The 8,989-nt window shown below is 40.4% G+C and overlaps 1 long non-coding RNA gene across 1 annotated transcript; it reads left to right on the top strand.

The window, feature by feature from the left end:
- Window positions 1-5,445: 5,445 nt before the first annotated feature.
- On the top strand, window positions 5,446-5,974 carry LOC132037499 (uncharacterized). Its single transcript, XR_009409907.1, has 3 exons — window positions 5,446-5,577; window positions 5,658-5,723; window positions 5,923-5,974. It is a non-coding gene; the product is annotated as an uncharacterized LOC132037499 (long non-coding RNA).
- Window positions 5,975-8,989: the final 3,015 nt, after the last annotated feature.

Below are 8,989 nucleotides of genomic sequence, written 5' to 3'. Positions count from 1 at the left end.
TTGGCCGAATGGTGCTCTTATTTTTTTCTCCAAGCTTCTTCAAGTTTCTAAGGTTAGAAAAGATGAAAAATGAGTCTTGCATGGTCATCACCCATCTATATATATATATATATACATGGCCTATACAAATTGAACACATGCCCCACCTCATGGCTTGAAACAATTGGCCAAGCCATGGGTGGTACCCCACATGAGCCACACGGCCACTTGTGGCTTTTTGTTGCTCATGAAGAATTAATTTCCTAATTCCAACTTTGTCCTTAATATTCCATACCAATAATACTTACAAGAAACTTGTGCATTAAAACAAAAATCAGAGGTTAAAAGTCTCTACCTCGTATCCCGGAATAGTCTTGTTCTTAACTTATCATGGTTAGCTCGGATGATCCCAATGTACAAAATACGGGATATAACAACTAATCTCCAAATCAACTCAATATAAGAAATAAAGAGAGAACATACCTTAATCTTGAAGAACCGTAACTCACCCAACCTTGTTTGCAACCAAAACTATCACAACTTTAACTAAAGGCAAGGACCATCACCATCTATGAGCTAGCTTAGGGATTTTAAAGCTTGGTTCTCCCTTGATTTAGCTTAGGATGTGTATGGATAGTTAGAGAGAGTAGAGAGAGCTTGAATAATCTAGAGAGTTTTGTTTTTAGGTTAAAAATAATGACCCAAGTAATGGCCTTTTTAATATATAGGAGAGAGAAAATTTCCACCGCCTGAAATTCGACGGCAAGGTCGACTGTCTGTCGACCAGTCACGGTCCGTCGACTCGCAACCGTCAAATGGCGGTAGCCTCTGATTCTCAGAGAGCTGTTCAATGGTGCATGTTGATGATCCGTCGACCAGTCGATGGTTCGACAACTTGCAACCGTCGAGTTGCTCCGCTGTCATACTCAGTTTTTTTGGTTTATTCCGCCTCTAATCTTCCCGATACTTGATGTACATAACTTAAACTCCCGCATACACGGAATAATCATGTAGAATATCTTATAACCCTGGAAATAACCTCACTTACTAACTTCACGTCGGTTATCTTACGGCGAAACTCAGCGTATAAAATATGGGTTATAACATTCTCCCCCCTTAAGAACGTTCGTCCTCGAATGTTAAACTCTTAGGGATTCTACAAAACAATTTGCCAGAGTTTCCCCTGTAACTATACCACTGCCATCCTATCATAACAACCCAAAATATACGCCTCACAGGGCTACAACAACAACAGCAATAATGGCCTCATAGGACCAAGAAATCATAAAAAGAAAGCATTACGCACCTGAAGACAATGGTGTCTGCATACGAACCCTCCTCTCGGCGGGAAACAAGTATGGGTACCTGGACCTCATATCTTCTTCAGCTTCCCAAGTCATTTCTTCCTTATTCCTGTTCCTCCATAAAACTTTAACTGAAGCTACCTCTTTAGTTCTTAATCTCCGAACTTGTCTATTTAGGATAGCAATGGGAACCTCTTCATAAGATAATTGCTAGGTAACCTGAACATCATCTACAGGTACAACTCTGAAAGGATCTCTAATACACTTGCGAAGCATTGGCACATGGAAAACTGGATGGACTAACTCTAAGTTTGAAGCTAGATCTAACTCATATGCTACTTGGTCCACTTTGTGTACAATCTTGTAGGGTCCAATGTACCAGGGACTAAGCTTCCCCTTTCAACCAAATCTCATGACGCCTTTCATCGGTGACACTTTCAAGAATACCCAGTCATTGACTTGGAATTCTAAATCTCATCGACGATTGTCCGCATAAGACTTCTATCGACTTTGGGTTGTTGATAATCGATCCTGAATAAGCTTGACCTTCTTCACCGCTTGCTGGATCAAATCTGGCCCTACTAATTTAGTCTCTCCTACTTCGAACCATCCAATTGGTGATCTACACTTTTGCCCATATAAAGCTTTATACGGGGCCATCTGAATACTGGAATGATAACTAATATTGTATGCAAACTCAATAAGTGGAAAATGATCATCCCGAAATTTCTCCGAAGTCTAACACACATACTCTTAACATATCTTCGAGGGTATAAATAGTACACTTAGCCTGTCCATCAGTCTAGGGATGAAATGCTGTGCTAAGACTCCCCTGAGTCCCCAAACCATTTTGGAAAGCCTTCCAGAAATTAGCTATAAACTGTACTTCTCTATCAGAGATAATGGATACAGGAACACCATGGAGTCGTACTATCTCCTTGATATAAATGCAATTCTAACAAGCAGAAAATGAGCTAACTTTGTAAGTCTATCCATAATTACCCATATAGAATCATACTTACGCTGAGAATGAGGCAAGCCTGTAATGAAATCCATATTAATCACTTCCCATTTTCAAGTCGAAATTTCCATAGCTTGTAACAATCCACCAGGCTTCTGATGCTCGATCTTTACCTGCTAATAGTTAGGACATTAAGCTACGAACTCTACTATGTCTTTTTTCATTCCGTCCCACCAATAAATTGACTTAATATCATGATACATCTTCGTCGCTCCCGGATGAACAAAATAACGGGAACAACGAGCTTCTTCTAAAATCTGGGGACGCAATCCTGCAATATCTGGAACACAGAATTTACCTCAATATCTGAGAACTCCATCTACAGAAATCTCAAATAGCGACTTTTTCTTCTGAGGGAATGTATCTCTATAATGAACTAACATGGGGTCGTCATACTAGCACTCTTTCACATTGACGAAACAATGTGAATTCTGAATAGTAACTCCCGTATTACCCGAGTCCATCAATCGAACTCCTAGGCTAGCTAGTTGTTGAAACTCACGAGCTAACCCCCTCTTCTCTGGCTGAACATCACATAAGCTACCCATGGATCTACGGCTAAGAGCATCGGCTACGACGTTCTCCTTCCCAGGATGATACAAGATACTGATATCACAATCTTTCAATAGTTCCAACCATCGCCTTTGCCGCAAGTTCAACTCCTTCTGCTTGAAAATATGCTGGAGACTCTTATGGTATGTATAAATGTCTACCTGAATGCCATACAAATAATGTCTCCACATCTTCAATGCATGAATTACCGTAGCCAACTCTAGATCATGGGTGGGATAGTTCTGCTCATGTTTCCGTAACTGCCCTAAAGCATAAGAAATAACCTTGCCGTGTTACATCAATACACAACCTAGTCCAACACCTGAAGCATCACAATAAATAACATAGCCCTCCGATCCTTCTGAAGTGTCAGAACTGGGCCGAAGTCAATCTATTCTTCAACTCTTGAAAATTGCGCTCACAAGCATTCGTCCATTGAAATTTAGCTGATTTCTGAGTCAGTTTCGTCAGTGGTGCAGAAATAGAGCAAAAACGTTCTACAAATGTTCTCTAATAACCGGCCAAACCCGTAAAAACTATGAACTTCAGTAGGTGTTGTAGGTCTAGGCTAAGTCTTTATAGCTTCAATCTTCTGGGTATCCACCCGAATACCATCAGCTGAAATAATGTGTCCTAGAAAAGTCACAGAATTCAATCAAAATTCACATTTTGAGAACTTTGCATATAACTTTCGGGCCTGAAGAACTCTAAGAATAGTACGTAAATGATCTGCATGCTCTGCCTCGAATCGAGAATATACCAAAATATTATCGATAAACACAATCACGAACGAATCTAGAAAATACCTGAATACACTGTTCATCAAATCCATAAATACTGCTGGTGTATTAGTCAATCCGAACGACATTACTCGAAACACGAAATGACCATATCTAGTTCTGAAGGCTGTGTTTGAAATATCCTTCTCTCTTACTCTCACTAGGTGATACCTATATCTCAAGTCTATCTTTGAGAACCATTTGGCACCCTGTAACTGATTAAATAAATCATCGATTCTTGGAAGTGGATAGTTGTTCTTTATTGTCACCTTATTCAGCTGCCTATAGTTGATACGCATCCGTAAGAAGCCATCTTTCTTCCTTACAAATAACACAGATGCTCCCCACGGCGACGAACTAGGCCTGATAAAACCCTTTTCAAGCAAATCCTTTAATTGCTCCTTCAACTTTCTTAATTCTGTCGGAGCCATTCTATAAGGAGGAATAGATATCGGCTTAGTATCTGGTAATACATCAATGACAAAATCAATCTCCCATTCTGGTAGAAGACCTGGAAGCTCATCCAAAAATACATTTGGAAACTCATTAACTACTGGAATAGATTGAAGAGTCGACGACTTTGCTTCTGTATCTTGAACCCGGACTAAATGATAAATACACCCCTTAGAAATCATCTTCCTTGCTTTGAGATAGGAAATAAACCTACCTCTCGGAGACGCTGTATTACCCTTCCATTCAAGAACTGGTTCTCCTAGAAACTGGAAACGAACCATTTTCGTTCTACAATCAACATTGGCATAACAAGAAGCCAACAAATCCATACCCATAATAACATCAAAATGCACCATATTTAGCTCAATCAAATTAGCCATGGTATGAGGGTCACAGACTACAACCACACAATTTCTATATACCCGTCTAGCTATCATCGGGTCACCAACGGGTGTAGACACTTCGAAAGGTTTAATCGAGTCAGGTTTCACCCCAAACCGACCGACAATATAAGGAGTAACGTACGATAATATAGAACCTGGATAAATCGGTGCATATACATCATGAGAAGATACTGATAAGATACCTGTAACTACATCAGGTGAAGACTCGAGATCTTGTCGCCCAGCTAGTGCATAGATACTGTTCTGAGGACCGCTCGAACTAGATGCTCCCCCTCTACCTCTACCACGGCCTGCTGGTGTCTGTGAACTCTTCCCCAGAGGGCGTACCGATGATGAAGAACCAGCTGCTGATCCCGTGGGCTGAACCATACCTCTACCACCTCTCGATGGATAGTCACGCATCATATGGCCTGTCTGGCCGCAAGCATAACAAGCATCTGAACCCAAGCGACACTACCCTGAATGTAGCTTACCACACTGAGTACATTGTGGTAAAGGTGGCCTTATCTGGTGTGACACCCCGTAAATTCGGTTAGGTGTGAAAGTGTAAAACCAGTAATAAGATGATATTTAGCTATATTAATCCTTTCAGGATGAATTTCGGTGATAACCCAAATAGTGAAGTTCGTAAGAGTTCTCAAACTCGTCTAAATTTCAGTAGGTCTGACTTCTAAGCCATTTTCATAAAAATAGGTCAGGAATTTAGGAAAACTTCCTGAATGGAAGTTGTAGATATTTGAAATACCTTTCCAACATTAGGTCGCCCAGCTCCAACAGAGCTCTGTGCTAAGATTTATGACCATTTTACTGAACATCGTCTGTACAGTGCAAAATTAGGCGTGCGCGGCGCCCTAGGCGACGCCCCAGGCCAAATTTTTCGGAAATTCAAATTTTGACGCCATCAAAATAGATACACTATGTGCGCCACCCTGGGCAACGCCCTAGGTGACGCACCCTGCCATTTTATGCCTGAAGCGATTTTTCTCGAAATTTAAAAAAGCCTAACTTCGTTATATTCATTCCCACTTCGTTTTGGCCAATTTTTTGAGAGGAAACAACCCTAGGGTTTCTCCAAAACATATAAGGTAAGTTCTTGATCAATTTCCATCATTACTCCATCAATCTAGCATCAAATTAATACTAGTTCATCTTCTAAAAACCCTAGATTCTTGAAACCCAAGAAAGGGAAGAAGAAAGGGACGTTTGGAGACGTTGAGATTCCTTCAATAAGGTATGTTCCTTGACTTTTCTGATGTTATTGAAAGGGTTTAGACTAGTGTAGGTTATCCTATGGGATTAGAATTCACGATTGATTCATTAAGTGTTCAAGAACACGTTCTAGACATGAAAACCCTAGTTTTTTTTATAAAGGGGGCATATGGGTAGAATTAGATTAAAGCTTTAACTTTTCTCATCTAAAACCATTGTAGTGTGATTGTAGAACCTTGAGAATTATGTTTGAGCGAGATTTAAGGTATGTCTCTTTTGAAAACCGTCTTTGATGTATGTCTATATTTCAAAATCGTCTTTTCAAGTATGTCTACTTTTGAAGTGCGTTTATATTGTGAAAGCATGATTTGTATTTGAGAATCCTTCCTTGATTTTTGTATAAGTTATAACTCTCGTTTGGTGGAAGTTCTTTTGGAATTAAAGATGATTTCTTTTAGACAAGGTCATGCGTGTGTAGGGTCAAACCCGCATCGAACCTTATACAAACTATACTACTTTGTGAAACTCGCTTTTCCCATTATTGGATGATTGAACTTATTTTTCTAAAGGTTGGACCTGAAACTTGTTTTGTTGTTGAATGGGTTTCTTGAACTTAAAATTGAATAAGAGATTTGAATAAGATTCTAAATCAATTATGACTTGAAATGCCTCTATTTTGAGATGATGACTTGAGAAGTGAGATTCGGCTCTAAGCCATGATTGATGATTCGGTAATATGCCATGATTTGTATTTTGTTTGTGTTTGGGCCTGTATGGGCAAGTCGTGTAGTCCGCAGGATGATTAGTCGTTATGGATCCTAACATATCAATACGCGTACCGTGTCGATCCTGGTGATGATTGACCTCCGTTTCTTCCTAGCCCGGAGTATCTATTGCTGTGTCAGTCCATAGGATGATTGACCTCTGTTGCTTCCTAGCCCGGAGTATCTATTGCTGTGCTAGTCCAGAGGACGATTAGCCTCCGTGGTTTCCTAGCCCGGAGTATCGACTGATTGATTTGCCTGTGAGTGGCTTGTTTTGTATCTTTGTTGCCTGTGAGTGGTTTGTGAAAACCCTGAGGTCGTGAATGAAACACAGAATGATATGAACGGTAACATAAGTGGAACTTGATATATTTCTGTATGTTGACTCTTATTGGTGATTTCCCTAGTTTATTGGCTTACTTATTCTCTGGAGTTCGAACTGTTTCTTTTGCTATCATTTTATTGATTTTACGACCTTACTTTGGTTTTATTAACTATTTCCCCTTAGACACTCACTGAGTACCCAGTACTCAGGCATACCATTGTTGTCTTTTATGGTAGGTAGGTATCATTGAGGAGCAGGTTCTCGATATGCTTACGACTTAAGAGAACTTGCTGCTTTCGAGACCATTTGATGAGCCCACATGATTGTTCGTGAGGCACCATTCTATCTTTACTTTTCGTATTTTAGTTCCAGGCTGCGTCCCAATGTTTTTAGACACTCTTTATTAAATTAAAAGCTCCATAGACAGTTGTCAGATTGGGGGTAGTGTGTTGGAGTCCTGTGTGACTCGTTAGGTATTTTGCCACATTTATTTACTAAGTTTCTTGTTTGACTTTCACTGGATTATATCAAAGTATGATCGTTATTTTATCCAATTTATTAATGATTGGTTTTCGTATTTATTAAAAGATTTTCGAAAGAGATTAGACGTGTATTGATTTTTCTAAGGTGCTTCCGGTGTTGTTCATAGCATCGGATGCCTGTTACGCCTAGGGTGGGTTTTGGGGCATGACATCTGGCCGGAATCACCTCTATACTGGGAACCCGAGGCTTTGGAACTCTGACCCGGCCTGGAATACATAGGTTCATCAAATCTCTTGCCTGTAAATCGCTAAGGTGCACTAGCCGCTGACTGGCCTAAGTGCCTAGAGTATTGCTACCTCTGAACTCACTAACAACACCTAAGGATCTGGCCCTCTTACTATAGCCCCTATCATACTCACGCTCACTCCTCCGCCGTTGTTGCCGTTCTTCCAAATTCTGGTCATGGGCCTCAATGCGAGAAATATCCATACCTTCTTGAAGCGAGGCCGTCAAATAATCATCAATCAAATGTCGCCCAAAATCATTCTTAAATCGGTGGACGCGATCTCCCATATCAGCTACCATAGCGGGAGCATACCTAGCTAAGGAATTACAACGAAGGCTATACTCCCAGGCACTTATGTTCCCCTGTCTGAGGTTTAGAAATCTATCAGCTCTGGCCCGTCGAACCTCTGGCGATAAATAATGTCACAGAAAAGCATCTACAAACTCCTTCCATATAGGAGGAGGTGCATTTACCCTCTAGAAGACATCCAGATACTATACCAATGAACAACCACATCTCGCTGTTACACCTCCCATTTTATTTCAAGGAGATTTCGGCTTATTGTTGGTGTATACCTACGGTACGGTAGTCCGCACCAGAGTTTTGGTCATGAGATATTCTGCTTGGTATGTGTACAGGTGCATAAGTATGTATCCTTGACATTTCGAGTAAATTGGAAATGAAACGAATCGAATCGGAACAAAGCGAAGCAAAGAAGAAACCGCCGACACGGTCGGCGGCGTTGACGGCTCGTGGACGGACAATCGACACATCGACAAGCCGTCACTTGGCACCGTCGACGAGGTTTTGCGATCAGACCTCTCAGGCGAAAAATCGACGGCGCACGTCGACGAGCCATCGACCCTGCTCGTCGACCCACGGATCTGGAAGCTTCTAGCCCTGATTATAAATAAAAGCTCCCACATTTTATTTCATTATTTCTCCCAAGAACAGACCCTATATCTCTCTAGAACCCTCTAAAACTCTCTCTCTATTTCTACAACAATCTATACCAAGAAATCAAGAGAAAAAGCCAAGATTTAAGAGATTCATATACTATGAAGCCTATTAGGGTTTGTGGAGAGTAAGGATTTCTTTGACATGCAAGTGAAGGATTCCATTCTAATGGAGTAGAGTGACTCAAGGCTTGTTCCCAAGTGTTTAAGGTGAGTTTTATGTTTATTTCTTATCATTGAGGGTATTGAGGGGTTGAAAGACTTGGATTATGGAAGAACATAGAATATGGAGCTTAAATGTAGAATCAATGGTATTCTTGAATAATAGTTGACATGAATCATGACCCTTGATGTATTATAGATTGAATCGTGTTACAAATGACATTGAGAACATAGGATAAACATTATATGTGAGTAAATGTAGTAGTGCACTATGACCATGATTATGGATGACTTGAAATGAAATTAGGAAAT

Source organism: Lycium ferocissimum, chromosome 11, assembly GCF_029784015.1.
Source record: "Lycium ferocissimum isolate CSIRO_LF1 chromosome 11, AGI_CSIRO_Lferr_CH_V1, whole genome shotgun sequence".
NCBI classification, from domain to species: domain Eukaryota; kingdom Viridiplantae; phylum Streptophyta; class Magnoliopsida; order Solanales; family Solanaceae; genus Lycium; species Lycium ferocissimum.
The sequence above is the reverse complement of the archived record's forward strand: the minus strand, read 5'-3'. Positions and strand labels throughout refer to the sequence as shown.